This window comes from Haliaeetus albicilla, chromosome 4, assembly GCF_947461875.1.
Source record: "Haliaeetus albicilla chromosome 4, bHalAlb1.1, whole genome shotgun sequence".
NCBI lineage: Eukaryota > Metazoa > Chordata > Aves > Accipitriformes > Accipitridae > Haliaeetus > Haliaeetus albicilla.
The window spans coordinates 33,544,704-33,565,355 of NC_091486.1; the positions used below are offsets into that span (position 1 = coordinate 33,544,704).

General features: G+C 41.4%; 1 protein-coding gene across 4 annotated transcripts in view; it reads right to left on the reverse strand.

Annotated features, from left to right (window-relative positions):
- SLC39A10 (solute carrier family 39 member 10) overlaps window positions 1-20,652 on the reverse strand; it is a 93,858-nt gene that overhangs the window by 42,468 nt on the left and 30,738 nt on the right. Inside the window, exon 1 of one of the 4 annotated variants that reach the window (XM_069781862.1) lies at window positions 15,265-15,371. The exons of 1 other annotated variant lie outside the window; for it this stretch is intronic. The gene's annotated coding sequence lies outside the window, so the exon portion shown is untranslated. Of the gene's footprint in view, window positions 1-1,917; window positions 2,144-15,199; window positions 15,372-20,652 lie in introns of those variants that run through there. 2 more of the 4 variants (XM_069781860.1, XM_069781861.1) reach the window with 2 other exon arrangements.

Genomic DNA, 20,652 nt, shown 5'->3' on the forward strand with positions numbered 1-20,652 from the left:
GGTCTCAATGTTTTTGGGAACCAGAGAACTTTTTCACGTTGTTTTCTTACATTATCATACCAGAGTACTAGCCTAAAAAGTAACCATTCCTTTGGAGTTGAGTAGTATGCCTCACCAGTCCACACAGAATACCTATTCCCCTACACATCTAATGGAAAGCACATTCTCAAGTGAAGGAAAATCCCAATGCATTCTCTGTTAAAGTAGAATTTTTGAAACCTAATAGAAAGCCTGTTTTGTACAGAAATAAGTTTTCTATTTTTATGTCGTTGTATCAGTTACTACCACCCAAAGGGACACTAGAATGTACCAGCTGGAACACCTCAGGAATGCCTTTTGTTAACTAGACAGCAATTGCTTCCACACTTCTGAAAACTAACCAGGCCTTCCAGCGTGCATTTCTCAATACTGTATCAGGCTTCAGGGATCACTGGTTCCCTCAGTATTACCGTACCATATCCAATCTTAATTTAAAAAAAAAAAAAAAAAAAAAAAAAGACGATCGTTACTTGAAGACATACAGTGTTTAGAGTGCTAGAAACCAGAAATGTTTCTAACTCGGGCAACTCCTGCTCAGAGGCAAGAGCTGAAGAGCTGGCAGGTATGAACACTCCTACAGAAGCCCCCCAAAAAAGACAAAGATAACTAAAGATTTTAAAGAGTAATTTTATTGCAAAGTTTCAACGTTAAGTATATGTTTCCAAAGGATGCGGCATATGCAGTAGAAAGAGTTGAGAACAGTGAAATCAATTCCTTTCACTCATGATTTCTGCGTACAGTATCCTACAGCCAGCGACAAAATCTCCTGACCCTCTCTTAGCTTTGTTTAAGGTTACGTGCAGGTTACAGCCTGAGCGCAATTTCTGCGGTTGTTAACGCTACCTCGGAACCTCAAGCCAAGCCAAGCAAGATTTAATCGCGTGGCTTGCTCATCATCCGCCACCCTATCGCCCCCCGAACAAATATGGCAAAATACTGCGAGAGCCCCTCACGGACACACCGCCGAAGCTCGCTCACCCCCCCGCTACGCGAGCCTTTCTTTGCAGCTCCCTGCGCGGAACGGGAAGGGACGGCACCTTCCACCTACACTCGGGCCTCCACGTGGCCGCGCAGAGACGCCTCCGCGGGGACGGGGCACTCCCAACAGGAAGGGTGCGAGAGGGAAATGGGAGAGCGGACGCCAAGGAGCGTTACGTGCCGGCCGGACCCGCGAGGCGGAGAGCAGCCTCCCGGACAGAGCCGGCCCGAGGCCAGCCTGCGCCGGGCCGGGCCGGGCCGGGCCGAGCCGCCCGCCGCGCCGGCCACGCGCGCTCGCAGGTCGCAGCGGGAGCCCGCGGCGCCCCCCGCCCCCCGCCCAACCGCCGCATCCTGCCGCCCCCTCCTTTTCTCTCTCCGCCCAAAACGGCGAGGGCAGTTACAGCCCCGTAGCCGCCGCCACGTCCCAGTCCCCTCGTTAAGAAGGGTGAGGGGGGCGGGGAGGATTTACCTGCCGCATGGTCGACTCACGAGCGGGAGGAGGAAGAAGAAAGGGGGTGGGGGGATGCGCCGGGGCCGCGGCGGCGCCTCGTGCTCCGCTGCCGGGGAGCGGGGGGGTGGGGGAGAGCCGGGCACGGCGCCCCCACCCCCCGCCCCCCGGACCCCCGCCGGCCAACCTCGCCCACCCGCGAAGCCCCAGGCCCGGCGACGGGTCTCGCCGCCGCCACGTGATGAAGCGGCCGCGCCGCCGTGTCCCCCGCGTGCCGCTCCGCATCCCGGGGAAGGTGGTGTCCGTTACTGCCGACCGTCACCGGCTCCTTTTCCTCGTCCGCCCCCCCACCCCCCACCCCCCGCCGCCAGCCCGGGGCCAGCCGCCACCCTCACCGCAGCGCCGGCCGGTTGTGGGGGAGGGAATGTAAACAAATGGGGTTTTATAGCTACCTCACTCGAGTGCCGTGTGCATCTCCCTCTCCGCTCGGTACCAAACCGCCGCGGCGCCTCCTCCTCCTCCTCCTGCAGCTCCTGCCGCCGCCACCGATACGCTATTCACCAACCACGGCTACGCCAAGCTCTGGCGCGCTCTCCACACTCACCCCTACGCACCATACAGATCGGACTACACACGCGTCCCCGCAGCCCGCTTTACCCAATGCGGAGCCATTTCCTCCCCTCCCCCCCGCCGCCTCACTCCCCCCTCCCCCGCTCCACCACGGACTACGAAAATGGCGTAGCGGGTGTCTGCCCCCCCCCCGCACCCCCCCTCCCCTCCCTGCGGCGGCTTGCGCTCATCACTCAAGCGATGGGAGCCGGCCGCGCGGCCGCGGCGGGACGCGGGACGCAGCCGCGGGGCAGGAGGGCGGCGGGCCCCGGGCTGCGGGCAGCGCCGGCGGTAGCCGTGCCGCCGGCGGTAGCCGTGCCGCCCGCGCCCTCTGCTCCAGCGAGAGCTCGCGCCAGGCGCTGCCGCGGCGTCGCCTGCCGCACAACGGCCGCGGGGCCCGGGCCAGCCCCCGGCCCAGAGCCTTGCGGCTCCCCGGGCGGGCGGCGGGAAGCGGAGCCGCCGGCCGTGCCCCGGCGGGAGGGCGGGCGGCGGCGCCGTTGGCCGCTCGGGCGGAGGGCGGCCCGGGCCGCTGCGCCGGCGGCGGCGCACAGCCGGCCGCTCGGCGGAGAGCCGGCCGGGCCTGCCGCTGGCGTCGGGGCCGGGCCTTCGCTGCCGCGGCGGCAGCCGCGGAGCTGCCTGGGCTCCCGCTGGCCTGCGGAAGAAGGTCTTTGGGGCGGAGAGGGGGATTTCGTGGGTAGAGCTGGGCTGCGGCACGGAGATGCCCTTCCGAGAACGAGGGGCGTATTACCCCCCGTTTATTTAACTCCAGAAAATCCTGTCAGGCTTCCCCGTGAAATAAAAGAAAGCCTGTTTATCATCTAGACTATTAATAAGCATCCCCCCTCTTCGAGGTGGAGCCCGTCATCACAGCACATTTGATTCCTAGACAACAGCTATAGAACTAAGAAAAAAAAAGTAATACCTTGCGTAAATTAAAACCCTTAATGGAACGACACTGAGGATCTGTAGACATCTTGGTTTATAACGCAAGAGCTACCGTATATAGGAGTACTTCACATCAACTACTATTTTAAAATAAACCAGCTTATTTTGTAACGGTTATTTTTAGAAAGTTTGTTCAAAGGCTGGAGAGCAGTTGTAGGAACATTTCAAATAAATTTTAGGCCATTTCATTTTTCTTTCTGAGAAATTTGCATGCAATTTTCACCACATTTTCCTCCAAAAATAACTTGATGTTTCCATAGCAGGCTTCGATCTACAAGCAAACCAACCTCCCTCCTATTTGTTAAGGAGGCATGCATTTTTTCTTTCAGACTCCTACATTACTGAACTGAACTAATTCACCTAATCCTTCCTAAACTTGTTCCTTTGTCAAACCAGATGATTCATACCAGCACTACCCTAAGTCTGGCCTGGCAGAGGCAGAATCCAATCCTATCCATCATCCTATCTCAATCCAAGCCTTACCCCATGGTTATCCACCCCAATAGCCTCCCAAAATCATTATGTGAATTTTTGCTTGGTGACATATCCCTAGAAAACAAAACGAGTTTAAAATACTAAGAATTTAAAGGATCAATAGTGTTTGTTTAGAAACCAAAAGAAAGTTGTTATCTGTTAGACTCCAAAACCCATGTAAACATAAAATTGAAGTCCCAGTACAAAAGAAAACCAGAGTAAACTGTTCTAGATAAGATGAATATTCATTATAATGCAGGTAATGTAACAAACTGATAAAGACATGTAGCCCTATCGAACAGTTCTAGAGCTAAGACTGCATCAGCTTTGTGCATTATGCTACACCAATCTTTGGGTATGTGATGCTGAATCTTTACTAAACTTTTGCAGTTACTCCCTCCCCCCTCCCCATCATTTTCATGTCCCAGTGACAGACTTTCTAATTTCCAATCTCCTCCAGCATATTTTTCTCTCTTTAGTATGTATTTTGAGGGGGGGGGGAAAAATAACACCTACATTCCCTCACTCATTTTTTTTCCCCCAAATATCTTACCAAAATCTAGAATACAAACAACACTAGTCCAAAAATTTGACAACCTTTGCTCAGCTCAAGTTTTAGGGACTATTAAAGTAGTTATGAGGTTCTATACCAAACTGTCACACCAGATCATTTGTACATTAACTTGAATGATTTCTGACTCAAAGCAGGTCCTTCATCTTTCCAAATTTTTGTACAGCAAATAAGATACAGATCTGATTTTGACATTGGTCATTAGATATCTACCACAATACCCACCGTTGATCACTAGGTGTGACTTATTTGTTTTGCTGTTTGGTCTAGAAAGAAACCACTGAGTCCAAAGAATGTAAAAAAAAGTACAGTTTTGTATCATCTTCCTTCAGTTTATTCTGAGTGAATTGTACACAGTAATAAAATAGAGCATCTGGGGTTTGTTAGCTTTTCTGAGTAAAATTCAAATAATGTAAAAATCTCATAAAAAAACAAAATCAAGAACTCCAGTAAGAGGACAACAATGGATGAACTGAAATTAAGATGTTTAATACAGGATGAACTGAAATTAAGATGTTTAATACAGAAAGGACCTTTAAAATTTCAGGCTTGATTGATTTTGTACTATTTTTACTGTATTTAGAAAACTTAGAAAATTCAAGTAGGTGGGTAAGGAAGCTTTTCTGAAGGCAGCTTTGCCTTACTGTGGAGGTACTCATGCTACATAGCTACTTTCCAGAGATTCACCCAAACAAGGTATACCAATTTAAAAAAAAAAATCTCTATATTAGTGATTTCTCTATGCAGGAGAAGTCCTCCTCCTCTCCAGCTGTTACACACTCTTACACATGTCTGTGTGTTTTAAAGCCAGAAGGGACCACTAATAGGCTTGCCAGCACTATGAGATAGATCATCCTTTCCTGTTAAGAAATGAGAGCCTCATTTGTACTCTGAGTTAGGCTATAACCTTCCCAGTTAGTCTGCTGATGGCTTTCTCTTGATACATTGAAAAGCTTGGTTGTATCTAGAATATTTTCCCTATAGTTGTACATTGTATCCTGCAGTTAGGTTACTTCTCTGTAGTTTTAACCATATATTTTAGTACAAGAACTGCTTACACATCAATACTTAAAGAAAGTACGAGTTTCTATACCTCAGTTTCAGAAACCCAGAACAAAAACTATTAAATCAGGCATTACTATGAAAAGCATGCAGCTGGGAAGTATCCTGCCCTGTAAAGCATGTGGAACAACTTTCCATGCTGCAGGGAAGCTGGTACAACAGAGCAGGGTAGCCAGCACCGCAAGAGTGCTGATAGCTTGAGATAACACAAATGCATGCAACAAATCCAGACTGACTTTTCAAGCTTCAAACAGAACGCTATGTTACTATACTTCTAGAGCAGAACTGTCTTCCCCCCCCCCTTTCACGGGGCACTTACTTGCTGAGTAACACTGCACAGTACATGCTCATACATTGGGCTGCAGGAAGGGAATATATCCTACCAATATAAAAGGGCTTGGAGTATAATGCTGCAAAAGCAGACTAGCTTCCAGCAGCCTCATCTCAAGGTGGGGTCCTGTCTAGAGGCACATCTCCAGCTCCAGTACAGTGCTCTGACCTCTTTCCAGTACCCTGTGGACCTGATGCATTTGGTCAGCAGGCCCTAGTTCAGGTCAACTAGCTGTGTTGGCACAGAAAATGGTAACGGAAGAGACAGGATGTAGTGTTGTGCTTCAGTTGTGAGATACAGGCCTAAAGAGTAGATGTGTGAGATTGGACAGAGGTTGATAGATCTTATACGCCGAGTTCTTTAAGGTTGACATGCATACACAAAAGTAGTTTGTTTAGAAGCAACTTTTCCCTCGCTATTAATAAAAAAAAAGAAAAGAAAAGGAAAAAAAAAAGAAAAAAAAGGAGAATTTAGGTTTTGCTCCACTTGTGTTCTTACACCCAGTTAGTAATTTTGCACATGGGTTTAGTTGTCGTATCCTGATACTGCCTCTGACTGTAAGCAGAAGCAAGAGTCTTGTGAGTATTCTTTGGAGATTAGGAACAATAATACTGAAAAATATTTTAACTGGGAGAAATTAATTTAGAAAACTAGTAGTTGAAGGTGTGCACACATCTTCTGCTTTTAAATGGGAGGAAAATGTCACTATTTGTTGCCAAAATTAAGTTTTGTACCCCTCTGGCAAATTCAACTTTTTTGATTGAAGAACCCAACTTAATTTTCTTACTTTTGAAATATTGCTGTCTCAAGAAAAAGCCAAGATAATGGCTTGAAACATCAACTTCCTCCTTTATGTGAATCATCTTGTCCAAAGATTTAATCAGCATTTAGGGTAGTTTGAATGCCAGCATAGCTGGGTTTGTGGTGTATATGTTACACATATATTTTCTTTCCTGTTCTTTAAAACATTTTTCGAGCTTCTGTCCTTGCCTTTTACTTATTCTGAGAGCCTGAATAAAACTCAGAAATGCCATTTCCTAGTTGACAATGGCCAACAAGTATTATTCAGCTTGCTGAAGAGATTCATGGAGATAGCAAGTGGCAGAATTAACCTTGAGGAGGTAGAGAACGGCTAACAGGGCACAGCTATTGTCAATGACAACTTGCCAAGCAGACAGATTTTACCAAATTCGTTAGGAGTGAAAGAGCTTTACTACAGGGGGCTTTGCTCAGAAGTGCACTAACAAGAGCTGCTGAAGTGAAATATCAAGGAATCATATAGAATACATTTTCTTTCATTACATTCATTCCTAATCTGGATCTCAAAATACAACCTGTTGACAGTTGTCTCTTCTGCTTTGAATTTACTGATGTACTTATTATATAACTGAATGTCATTAGTTGTATTGTACAGATTTACTTGTACTTCCACTATTCAGTAGTTTGATACATGCTCATTCCCAGGCTATATGAAGGCACAGAAATTGGGCACTGAAGCAGCAGAAACTTTGCTTATGGCAAGGACATAAGTGAAGGTGTTTAAGCATCAGGGTGAGCTTAAGTATCACTGCAAGCAAGAAGCGATTCTGTGTTTAAAGGTCATGCTTGGAAATAGGCAGTGATGTCTTCTGGGGGATTTCACTGCCTCAGGACTACCTGACTTGTTTGCAATGAATTTAAAGCCCAAGTTTATTTAACTCCAAGGCTGTGTGTAAAAATGGTACTTTTAGTAGAGACTATATATGCTTTTTTCACATTCCTGCTAAACTGGGTGATCTTGTTTAAGCCTTTGCTTGGCAGATTTGTTCAGTTAGTTCTAATTAGTTTCAACTGGAAAAATTCCAATGATAATTCAAAGTAGATCTGACCAGTTTTGCACCAACTAGAATGTATAATTTGAAAGGTTCTTTACGCAAAAGGTAGGACAAAAAGGGAAATCCATCTGAGTTTTTTTGGTTTGTTTTTAAAAACAATTCTTACCCTTATTCTCTTACAACAACATGTACATATCCCTCTGTTTGGACAGTATATAAACATGTACTTATGTGTAGGTTTTGAAGCAAAAGTATTGATGTCAGTGACACAGTCTGCATAATTTTAAATGTGGTACTAGTGTAAATACTGGCAGGAAATTAGTTTAAACAGAAGCCCATAATTATTATTTTTATTTTTTTTTAACATGCCAGAACAAGATACAGATTTTAAAGGTCTTTGTTTCAGAAGCTTTTGAGTTGGTTTCTTTGTGGGAGAGGGCTAGGCTTTTTGGTTTTGTTTTTAAACACAAGGTGACATTTTTAGTGAAAAAAATTAAAACCTTTTTTATTGGCTCTAGACTTAAGGTTACACAACTATCAAAGGCCATAAGCAAAAGGGTGTGATGCTGCAGCAACAAGTGAAGTATTTAATCCACACAAAGCTTTTTTCTGCAATATGGAAAAAAGCCAATATGACTCGTAGACATTTGGTTAATTTTGCAAAGCTAGCAAATGCTAGTATAGCTTATCCACAGGAAAGCTCTTGCTGGGCAAACTTTATTAAATGACTCTCCCTTTGTTTTGTTATTATTTGTTTTAAACATAACTTGCCAGTCCTACTGTCTAAAGCAGCCAAAAGCCCTTTCATTGGATCCAAGATACATGGGATCTGCTGGTAGCAGGGCTGGGATAAGATTCGTAATGGAAGATATTAGAAAGTAAGGACAGTGTGTCACAGCCTTCTTCCTCTCTTGCAGATTCGGGTTTATGTATTTGTCTCCCTTCCTTCCTGCCTGTTGAAAACACCTGTTTGCATTAGACATCTTTTCTGTACACACTGATTGCAGAAAGATCTCATCTTCATACCAAAGGATATGATGGGAGGGAAAGACCAGTCCGTTCCTTCCTTCAGCACATGACTGGGGTGACATTGCTGAGCACAAAGAACTTATGGTCATATCCATAGAAGAGCTCTGTATCAATAAATACAGGACATTCTCTGCTGGAGCCAAGCAGGGTTCAAAACATTAAACAAAGCTGTGCTAGCTGGATGGGTGGGGTAAACTGAAAATTCCTCTAAAGGCTTACACTTATGAAAGCAAACTGGATCGATTCCAAAACTGACCCACCTGACCAAAGAGGAAATATTGACTTTAATGTAATCCCTTTAGATGCTGAGGAATTTGTTTTATGCCCTCTTCTCAAACGGAATGGAAAAATTTAATGATACTGTCCCCAACATTATTTGAAAGAATCAATGAGCAGATTAAAGTAAGAAAATGAAGGTCAGTATCTTTTATGTCAGTCCCTGCCAAATTTTAACCACTAGTTTGGTGATTGGCAGCCTATAAATGACCTAGACTTAGCTGAGTAATACAAGCTTAGCTCTTCTAAAGCTGGATTTTAGTAGGCAGCTTGGGGTGAAGTTCCCCATTTCTTTCACCTCTGTTGCACATGGAAGTGGAAATGACAAGTTTTAAACTTAAATTCCTTCATTGTCAGCTGGCAGAATCAGGAAGCCAAGACATCCTTAAGTTACTGGCTACCTGTTTTGAACACCTCAGGAGGGACTAATCATCTATGAAATTTCACCAGTGGAAAGGGGAGCCAATATGAGCTACTGTGGACACGCTTCAGTAACTTAAGCTTGAATGAATGGGCAGGGATGTCATACAGCCTCATCCCTTCTTTATCATGGATCCAAAGCCTCAAAGGGACACCTACAGAGAAGACAGGAAACAAGAAGATGCACTGGCAGTGAAAACAAAGATATTGTTTGCAGAAATAAAGCAAATTATGAAATGGGTGTTTTGTTTGCTTTTCTTTAAATCAACTGTACCAGCAGCAAAATCTAAAATCAACAAAAAGGCTCTCAAAATCAGAATCATTGATGACTGGCCCACAGTTTAGGGAAAGAGTTAACTTAAACTTAGCTGCGTTTATCCTTCCATGCCTGATAATTACATAAATGGGAATTGGAGGGAGCATTAGGGTGGTGGCCTTCAGGGTGCCATGAATGTTAAAAGTACATGACCTTGGCTTTGAAAGTCTGGCATGCACTGAAGTTGTTGTGTTTTTACCCCATAATTTACATTTTTGTATTTGTTCCACCTGTATTCCATGATGTAAAGGCATGTTAAAATCACCCATTTCTACAGAAAATAAATAAGAAGGCACCAGGAGGAGTATGAATGACATTAGGAAACACACCGATTTCCAAATCTTTAACTACAATCATTTGACAGTACTACTAGGTGCTGCAGCTTTATTTTCCGTGTTGCTGCCCCAAAATGCTTTGCACAGTTGGATGGTAATTACAGTTTTAATGACACAAGTAGGATTGTGAATTTAAGCATAAACAGCTACAAAGAAGAGAGTAAACTTCAGCTGATATACAAAAAGATTAAGCATAGGGACACATAGAATATGATCTAAATGACAAGAAAAGTGAAAATCAGAGATGAATACCAGTGAAATTACATGGAGAGACAGGCCATGTGGATGTTGCACAGCTAGAAGCTGGGAAGAGAGGCAGAGAAACAGGGAGGCCTGTTTCATTGCTATTTTTCAGCTGCATGACTTAGCAACCTCACTTGATGCCTGTTGCTGTAAACCAGCAGTTAACTCTACTGAGAGCAAACTATAGCAGCAGAAGAACAGAGTAATAGTGATGAATAAATCCCATTATACTTTAGAAAAGGAAGAGAAGTTTTGAAGCATTTCCTTAAGCAAGCACGGGACTAGTGAGACTGCTTGTGAAGAGGGCATGTGGTCATGTATCTTTGCTGAAGTGTCAGGTGATGTATTTGGCAGGTACTAGAGCACTGAGAGAGCTCTGAGAAGACTCAAGGGTGGGAATGCCAGTAAACAAGCAGAGAGAAAATACAGCCATTTCTGCAATGGTTGGGTTGGACTAACGTTGCTGAGATAACTAACAGACTGTCAAAGTCAGGGGAAGAAAACCAGTCTGAGACTTGAAGTTTGCCAGTTTTGTCATCACTGAAATTGGGAAGGCCAAAAAAAAAAAAAAAGAAAAAAGTTATGTTTGAAAATGCTTGATTTCACTCACACTTTTTACGTCTTTCCACCCCTGTCAGATAACCTTATCTTCTTCTATCACTTACCTCTCACTTTCTAAATATAACTGAAAATTCATTCCCATCTATATGAAGGGTATATAACTCAGATGAGCCTCTATGGTAGCTCTAATAAAATTATTGTGGATTTCTCCAAGAAAAATATATGAGTTTGAATTCATGCCTTTTGTTGGTAAAGCAGAGCATTCCAAGAATATTTAAAATAAAATGTTGAACAGCAAAAGCTCTTCTTTATAACAGGTTTACATTATTGAATGTATACCAAAATGCTCCACAAGCATGCAGTGACGTAATTTAAGGCTGAAAATTAATTGAAAAAGAAAACAAACACTACTGCCTTTTGGACAGGTAGGGGCAAAATTCAAGGTCTTGGGAGTGAACTGATTTATTTTTTCATTTAATCATGGTGCCATCTCTCAATAAATGTCTGCTTGTGAAACTGCTTCCAACAGGTGGCTTTCTCTAAATATGTGAAGAGTGTATCTGTATAACTTCTGAATAGTTTTTCAGTATAAGTTACTGCTGAGGTTTCTTAGCTATTTCTTAAAAGAAAAAAAATGACCCATGAATGTGCTTTGCCCTGTTCATATATTAAAGTGAGTGGCTAGTGGTTCTCACTCAAAACAGCCTCACAGTAGCTTTTGGCTATCAGACCACTTATGTAGTTACCTAAACCTAGTACCTTAACACAGTTGTTGGAATCATAGCCTTACTTTGAACAGCATTTACTTCAGAGAATCATCTTTCTCTGTTCTTTGCAGGTAGTTTAGTATAAGTCTTTGTAGCTGGGTAAACACTGTAATTTCATTCACGTTTTCAGGATTACTTTTCTATTGATTAAATGTTAAATATATGGGAGAGAAATCCACTCGATTAATTGCAAGTGAAATCTGAAGTTTGAAAGCCTGTAATCTATCAAATTTCCAGTTCACTAGAATTCTGAGAATAAGTTTCTGAAGCACAACATAATATACTTTAGCAAATCAATATATATAATGAAAAGAAGAAAATTGTACACATGAACTTCAAGACATTGTTTCTTAAAACCAAATAGAAGCTACAACTAAAGTCAATACTTACTAATAATTTGCAAGGAAGCTTGGAATAAGAATATTTTAGACAAGCCAGTTACTTGAAAAGAGACTGCTTGCGGCTCTCTGGCTCACATGCACCTGGGCTGGGCTGGCTCATTGCCCAATTCCCATGTGAAACAGAGGCCAGATTATGGGAAATTCTCACCCCCAAATCAGCTCACAGAGTTTTACTTAAGTTTATCTCAAATGACTGAAAAGTACTTAGTTTGGACAGTGTAATTCTGGGATAACATTACTTATATTACAGGGTGTGTCAAATTCGTAGCATAAGAATGACAAGAATTCATTGCTGTTTTTTCTAGGGGGCTTCAGTTTTAATGTAATCTGTACTTCTTACCCTAAGAGAAGTATACCAATTTTGGCCCCATTATCGCAGAAGATACTGTTAGTATCACAGCTGTCACTAATTAGACAAAAATAGACTTGGTTATGCAGCTTCTAAACGGCAGTGAATCAGAAAATGAACTGCCAACCATGACACGACCGAAACTGCTGCCCGCACTCCCTTCTTAAGAGCAGCACGCACACATTACAGAACAGATCAGTCCACTTACACAATGTTGAGTGCCAACTTCATCATTCAGGACATCAGTTTCTGGTTCTTGTAATTTCTCTCTTCTTTTCCTCATTTACAGGAGGGAGAGACTGTATGGCCTATAGTCACTTCCCTCAGCAAGAATAATTGCTATCTATGCAGTTTCTTTTTTAAACTACTGTATTTTTAAGGAGCTGTTTGAACAGGGGGGTTTATTTATTATCATATTGAAATTGAACCTTGAGCTAGTAAAACCAATATTATGGTACTGCTCTAGTAATTCTAAAACCAGAGCTGCTATTGTCACAGGAGGATACTTCAAATTGCTGCACAAAAATTTTAACTGTTGAGCACTGAGATGTGTGCAGTGTACAAGCCTCAGTGCGAATAGCGAAGCAGCAGTAGGCTATTTTTCAGACGTTATTGCTGATAAGTTTTGTATTACAATTAAAACTAAAGCACAAAAAAGTGATTTTTGCAGGGGAAGATGTGGTGCATTAAAATTACTGCAACTTTTTTTTTTTTTTTTTTTGTGCCACTTGTGTTGCACTGCAAACAGCATTCATTTCAAAAGTCAATGATCTCCTGAGGGCAAAAGACAGAGAGTCAGTCTTCATGCTAATATAACCTGATCAGCAATCGTTCAGAAAGCTGAGTGAGGAGGAAATAACAAGACTTTGAGAATTTGGCAGAAGCAGATGGAATTGCCCCAAAACATCTCTGTCTATTCATTGCACCCAGAGCCGTTCTTCCTCAGGTATCCCACAGCTTTCTGTCTTGCTATGGCTCATGTTCAGCCCTTTGGCTGGAACCACCAGCAAGGTCACCCAGCCATTTTGGGTTATAATGCCATCTAAATAAAGACAATGCACAACTCTGCTCTCTTGTCCTCAGAAAATCTGCTTTCCTAAAGTCTGACAGATGTAGTGAAAATTACTTGGCCACAGAAACCTTTTCAGAGATGATTCAGTCTTCTTAAAGCAGTAGTTTGTATTTTCAAGAATCTTAGCAAAAGGAGCCCACCTTCTTTTTCCCCAGCATGACTTAATTTTATGGTCTTATCTGTGCAGAGGCCCCAGAGAGACAGACATTCTTGTTTCCATTTGTAGAAAACCAGGCCAGCAATTCTGTTCCTTCTGGGGACAGCACTGCCATGTCCTTTTCTGACAGTGTATACTTCAACAGAGCCTAATCTGTTGAGTTTCCAGCTGTTGAGGCAGCTGGAAAAGATTTGCCAATGTAAACAACTCGTCCACTCTTTAGGTAGAGCAGAGAAGAGCAGCATACTATTTCTGTATTCAATAAGTTGTGCTGGGGTGGGGCTTACGGGTGGATTTTTTTTAAATTTTTTTTTGTATGGTCTATGACACCAAAATATCTTAGTGTAATAGAAGAGTAGGAGAAATGATCGACAGCAGGCTCCTGGTTGTGTGTGCATTTTGTTTTGTTTTCCCCCAAACCAGTCTCTCTCTTTAATAGTGGTGGAAGAAATATGCATTTGTTGTCTGTGCCGGTGGTGACGTGTGTGCAAGATAGGGACAGTGATGTTCGCAATAGACCATTGCCTTGAAATGCTACAAATCCAAACATATTCAATCTGGGAGATGCTCTGAAATAGATTTCCTCCTCTGAAGTGGTCTTCCTTCTATGTCTTTTTCTTCTGTCCTCCAATTCCTCCTACTGCTATCACCAATGCAGCTCCAGAAAAGTCATGTTGGTATTAGGACGTTACCAAATTGTCATTTGAAGTTTTTTTTTGAGGGTTAGGAAACATAGTACTTAAACTAGTGCTGATGGTTCCTCTGTGGCAGCACTTGCCAAGCTGGAATTGTAACTGAATAGTGACAAGTACAGAGGAATCAATAAGAAAAACAAATCTGTTGCTGATAAGGGCTCAGATGTAAAACTTAAGCTATCTACCTCTCTTCGTTGCATGGTCACTCTTCTCACTGCAGGCCTTTGAAGTCTGTAACCGCCGACTGTTATTTTACATAGCATCTCTCTCAGACAGCCATGCCCTGGTGATGTAGAGGACATAGAATATATATGCATTCTGTTCCTGAGATACTGATGAGAAATAATCTTCCCAGAATTAAGTTTTTAAACAGTTTTCCTTCAATATCATACAGGAAGAGGCAGCTTGAGAACACTTTCCTATTTGATTCTTGCATAAGAAACATAGACTGGAACGGCCTTTCACAGTGCCGCTGACCGCTGAAGTTAATGCCCTAATAAAAACAGCTTCTCCTCAATGGACTTTTTTTGCTTTAGCCTGACTTTATTTTCAGGGGTTTAAAATTTAGCAATAATATTTATATGGTCTTGAAACTCTCCTCTGTTTTTGGAAAAAAGCATGTTGTTAATATAAATTCAGAGAGGAGGCAAAAAATATTTTCCTTTAGTTTCACTTTGTCATGTTCTAGGAGGAGCAAAACCAGACACCAGAAAACTCCCACAAAAAAAGCTGACCTCTAGAGCTTTTTTAGAGAACTTATTTTAACGCTGGTTTTTAAAAAAGATGCAAAAAATGTTGTGCATCATTTTAAGATACCTATAGCAATACTACTTTGTTGAGATGTTTGAAGTTAGGATTTAATACAATTTAGTCTTAAGTACTGCAAAGCATCCACAAACTGCAAGGTAGGAATGATTACTGAAGTGTTTAAAAAACAGCAAGCCACATGTGAGTGACACAATTTTCTTCTTTACCCATACACTCAAAAGACATACATTATCTTTGGCAGAAAGATGCTTTCTATCTGACAAATCTGTAAGCCCTTGGAAAAATTGACACTGATGTTCAGTAGGGAACAGTGAGTCCTGTGGAGACAATAGGATGTAAGGCTTTCCTCCCTCCACCCCCCATTGTGCTTGTGGCTGGTGGAGTTCCAAGAGAATGTTGAAAAAAGATTATTTGGTTTCTATTACCCTGAAGCAATCATTTCCAGTAGTCACCTAGTGAACTTAAAGGAAGTCTGTTTGGTTTAATTTTTCCCCTGAAAATGATGATAAAACAAGTTTACAAAGGAACACGGTACTTACCCTTTATCAGGCTCCAATTGAAGAGTTTAAAACATATTGCTGGATTTACACAGGCAAGTATTTACCTCAGTTCAGTTGCTTAGTAGCTCCTCTCAAATCAATGGGAATGTAAATGTGCTACAAGTGAGGCACATGCTTTAGGGTCTTGCTGAATCATGTCCTTTGCATGTCACAATCATTACTGAAAAATGTGGTCGTGACCATACACCAAATTAGGACAAGAGCATTTGTTATAGAGCATGGCAAGACATGAAGTTGGTGTGCGTGTGAACGATGGGGGTTTGGGGGAGGGGGGCAGGGGGGAATATTTCCTGCTGTGGAGGCTACCAAGCATTTAGATCTTTTCCAGATTCTGCTGTTTGTGGAAAAGTCCTAGACGCTAGAAGCCAGGCATTTTGCAAGCCCTGTTATTTCTTTTTTAGGTACATTGCATACACATGACCAACAAATAAAAACAAAATTAAAAAAAATCTTGATTTCTGCCAGGTATGTGACACCATAACAACCACCATAACAACATAACAAATCTGCTTTTTTATTAAATGCTTCATACACACTGATTTCAGTATGAACCAAGATGACATTGTTTCTTTCTCTATTTGATAGTAACATTTAGGCCTCTCTAGTATGCGGAGAAGTGTATGTATACATCTCCCAAATATTTTGCGGCTCTATGAGAAATGCAGTATACCAAATGGCTGATGCAAAACCTACTAAAATTAATATGCTCACTTCAGTAAACTCTGGATTAAACTTCAAAGTTAGTCTTGTTCCTCAGGTTTCAGTTTCAACAGAGATTTTTTTAATGACAATGGAAGAGAAAAATATAAAAGATAAAGCCAACATCTATAATTAAACGGTAATGCACAGCTATCATTAAATAGCATGGCTTGCTTTCTTTCCCATAGAGATCTTTGCACAAGAAGAAAGGCTCCCTTCCCTCTCACCCCTTCAAGAAAATTGTTTTAACTTTTAGTTTCTTTAAGCCATCATAGAAAATTTCCAAGTATATTTCATTGTAAGCAGCAAGGTGTTTAATTGCTTTCAACTGCCAGAAGTTGTTGCAGAAAAGTATGCAGCATAGATATTCCAGAAATTATGTGCTGTCTGCCTTAATACATTGCCTCTTTGCTTTGCCTTCATTTGCTCATGTTCGTATTATTAGCCTATAATAATTAAGTCCAGTTTACTCATAATGACAATTCTGTGTGAAGAAAAAACTTTTTATTTCTGTGCTGAGGGGATTTAGTTAAAACATTAAAATTTAGAAGCCAGTTGGTCTTGTTTTGCCACCTTGTAGAATTTTTTCATTGCTGTTTCGGGGACCAGTCCTGTAGATCAGCTGTAGGAAAAGTCTAACTGGAATCGGCAAGGGTAGCAGGACAATGAAGCTGCTACCACACATATTGTCAAGGCAGCAGTGGTTGAGGCTCCAAACACATTGAGCCTCATGTACTAGCCTATTCTCTACAAATAAATTAAGCACAGGCCCCTTCCCCTAAAAGTTCAAAGTAAAATAAACAAAAAATGATACCACTCTAAGTAAAAGGATACATATAAGAGAATAAATAATATGAACTAGATACAGAGGGAGATTGTGATATATCCAAAAGCATGGGTATTTATATTTTTGCAGAGGTTTACATAATTTTCTTATCATTATTCTGTTTATGTTAACATTTTGCTAAATTTCAAATCCACCAAAATCTTTGTTCTAGATTTATAGGAAGCAAACCCTCCATTTAAAGCTGCTGACTGGCACCATATAAATTTATGCCAAATTGTAATTGTAACACATGTAATTTCAGCTCCAGTGCTGGAATTGGAGTAGTGCCTATTACCAGAAAAGGCACTTTGTTTTACAAACAAAACACTACTTAGAAACTCAAATGTAATACCTTTTTTCTTTGTTTTTCCCAAGACACACAAAGCCTGAACCACCAATGTGTTCTCTGAGATTTCATGAGAATGTGGGGAAAGTAATAGCAGCACTCTGTTCATTCATCTTTGCAAGGCTAAATACAACATTGTTTAGCCAGTTCTTTTGGTCATCTTTCCCTCCTAATTTTTAAGATTAAAAATATTAGATAACTATTAGTTTTCAGCTACTCAGTTTTCTTGCTTGAACTAGCGGTGCACCACACTAAACAGAAACCATTGATACTGGTTTCATAGAACTTCTGAGCCATGACAGTAGACTTAAAGTTGGACAGCAGACTATTTGAAGCTGCCTCACATTTGACTGACTATGCCGTTTTAGTCTGACCTTTGTAAGTTTTTATGGGAATCTTTAAAATGAATTTTAAACCAAGTTATGCAGCATAGAAAGTAAAGTCATGACCATTTACAGAAGACCAAAACACCTAGATTATAATACTCAAAGACTCTGCTGATACCAAGAATCAAAGCCCAGTGCCACTTTCCTAGCTAGACTGCATGATGTTATCATGTTAGCTAAATCCAAAACCTAATGCTCCCTTGAATTTAGGTGAAAATAGAACTGGGTCTAACTATTGTAATTCTATGCTTAATGTCTTCAAGGCAGTTTATAATAATTCTGATAGGAAAAACTATTAATCTGGACAAACACCTTTTCCATATCTAAGTCATCTCTACTCCAGCAATGTCTGAAGGCTTACAAGAATATCTTACTGGCTTTAGCTCAAACTGGCACAGCTCCTTTTCCAGCGATCAGATCTCTCCACTTACTCACAGTCAAAATGGATTCTGATTCTGTTTCACTAATGCTTAGAATATGCCCAAATCTAAAAACTTTGAATGCAGAGATGGAATCAGGGTAAATGATCTTGCAGAAGAATGGAGCAAGCATCTTATAATTAAGGAAATAAAATATTTTAATGAGTTTAGAGGTAGAAGTTTACTAGATTAAGGCAGCACAGCAGGAATAGAAAACTAGCTGTGCCCTGAGGATGGCTTTCTAGCTGAAGCACAGGAAGACATGTTCAGAAAGCAGTTAGCTCAGCCAAACCTAATTAGGTACACAGCATTCAGCTTGTTAATAGACTCTGTCTCCATTGATTGACACTTCTCATATGATCAGTGTTTTTATTAGAAGGTTGAGGTTTTACCAGATAGATTAATGGTCAATAACCTGAAAATAAATGATAGCCTCTCAATTTATCTGGTATAAATCCGAAAAATACCCGCACTTAACTTTGTATTGTCAAGCATAAATTACCATGCTCTTTCCAGAGTGGGGTATCTGTTGTAGGAGTAACTGGTTTGTTTCAGGATTCCTCTCAATAGTTGCATGTTAACTAAAATTAATGATGGCATTTTCTTCTATTTCCTGACTTGGAACATTTAGTTGTACATTCAACTCTAAGCCACACGCCAAAGAGATTTTGCAAATTTAAAACTGCAACATTAAAAAACCCAAACCCCTCCAACATACCCTTTAAGTATTTATAATTACTTTAGGAAACACAAGAACACTGCCTGCAGCATTCCCCAGAATATACAAATGTACACTATAACAATAATTATTGCTTTTTTTTTCATGTTGCAGTGTCCTGTGAATTCTTTGGGATGGTTTCCATTTACTTATGGGGGACAATGATTTAATGTTTTCAAACACAGTGAGTTGGGTTAACAATAACTTACCTAACACTTCAAGAATAAAGAGAAGAAATAGTAATTTTATTCATTTAGCATTGAAAAACCCCAAATTTGCTTTTATTATGGTCATCACAGCAGGCTGTTAAAGGTCTGAGTTTTTCAGGTGAATTTTTGGACACAGAATGAAATACAGGAAAAATAAAAAAACTTTCAGGCAGTAAAGCTGGGTTTTTAATTCCAGCAGTGATCTGTCTTTCTCTGTTAAAGAAAAGATGCTGGAAGTTGTATTTTTAGACTAGCTTAATTCCACTATCTGCATGAGGTTTCTTCTGTCAGAAACAGGAGTAGTGCTTCACTGTAGAGGATTTCCACCCCATCTCTGCAAAGCCAAGGTGCTTTCTTCTTTTGTATGAGAGAGGAAGGTCTAAGGTTAAGCCAATAATTACACCAAAGAGATATGGATCGGGTAGCGTTAGGTCTGACATTCCCCTACAGTAACGAAGGAAATGGACTTAGAGCATCATTGCGGGGACACCTGCAATGTCCTTTATCTGAGGAGTCAGTCACAGGTTTGCCTCTCATGAGCTACAATTTTTATCTTCTATTCTTCATTCTGGCTACTGAAGACTTTTATTCAGGTGCAGATGTACTAAAGGTGGAGTGTGAAAGTGGGTTAATTTAACTCTCCCATTAGTCCTGCCTCTTGCTGTTTTCCTCCACAGCTAGCAACCAGTGAGGAGAAATTGGAGAAGGGTATGGAAATGCATACCAATAGAGACAACAGCGAACAAATTGTTGAGGAGGTGGTGAGCATCCTTTATCCGAATGGAATTATAACACTGATTCTTCTTGGCCGAGGCAAGACAGATACAGGCATAAAAAGCCACGAGTTTCTGCTAATCTAATTGCTTGTGAGCCTAATTTGGTTATACTGATGCGTACATGTTTGAAAATCATAATAGAAGAAAGGCACAAAGTGAACAACTAATGCCTTTAACCAGAGGCACTGCCTTGCCCTCACTTCTTTCCTGAGAGGATTGAAGCGGTAGCGGTCTACTAGCTACTCCACATCTGAACTGGAATTGTGTTCTTATTAACTAGAGATACTGCTCTGTAAAAAGACTTTGGAGGAGGATGAGGAGGTGGGTGTTAACTACAGACCTCTATTTCAGGATGCAGTTCAAGTATATCTGAAGACTGGACAGCAGGAATCCGCAGTTTGAAAAATACAATTAAGATGTACAGCATGGGCTTGCTTCACAGAGTGTTTTTAAATGTAGTTCAAGATTGTCTCAGGGTAATTAAAACCAAAGGGTCAGAATCAGTGTCAGACAAGATTTAAGAGGTGGAAAATGCACGTGATTACATGTTCACTGCTTTAATAGAAGAAAATAAAAAGTTTGACCTGAAGAGAGGCAAAATGGAAATGAATCAAGTGTCACTTGAGTCAGGTGCCTGAAGGAATTGGCAGTGTCAAAAAGCTTTCTGCTCCCACCTCCCCTTTTGCAAAGGTGGATGACAGATATAAGTCAATGTATCCTTTCCCTATAATACAGCCCATATTCCTATATGTTATGGAATACCATTCATAGCAGCTGACACACTGAGCAGAAAGCTGCCAAAATTCAGTGATAGGAAACGTTAAGTATTACTAGTTGCACAGGCCCCACTATCTTAATGTATACCAAGGAACTTCTTGGCTAATGCTGCCAATCCAAAGATGTTTCTTTGACCCACAGCTCTGAATTGTTATCTCTACAGTAGACCATGCACCTTAACGGAGGTACACTTGGTTATCCTTTGGATGCCTTAGAGGGATATTGGAGGGGAGTGGGGAGGGCACATTACGAAAATAGTCCAACACCCCAGTTTAA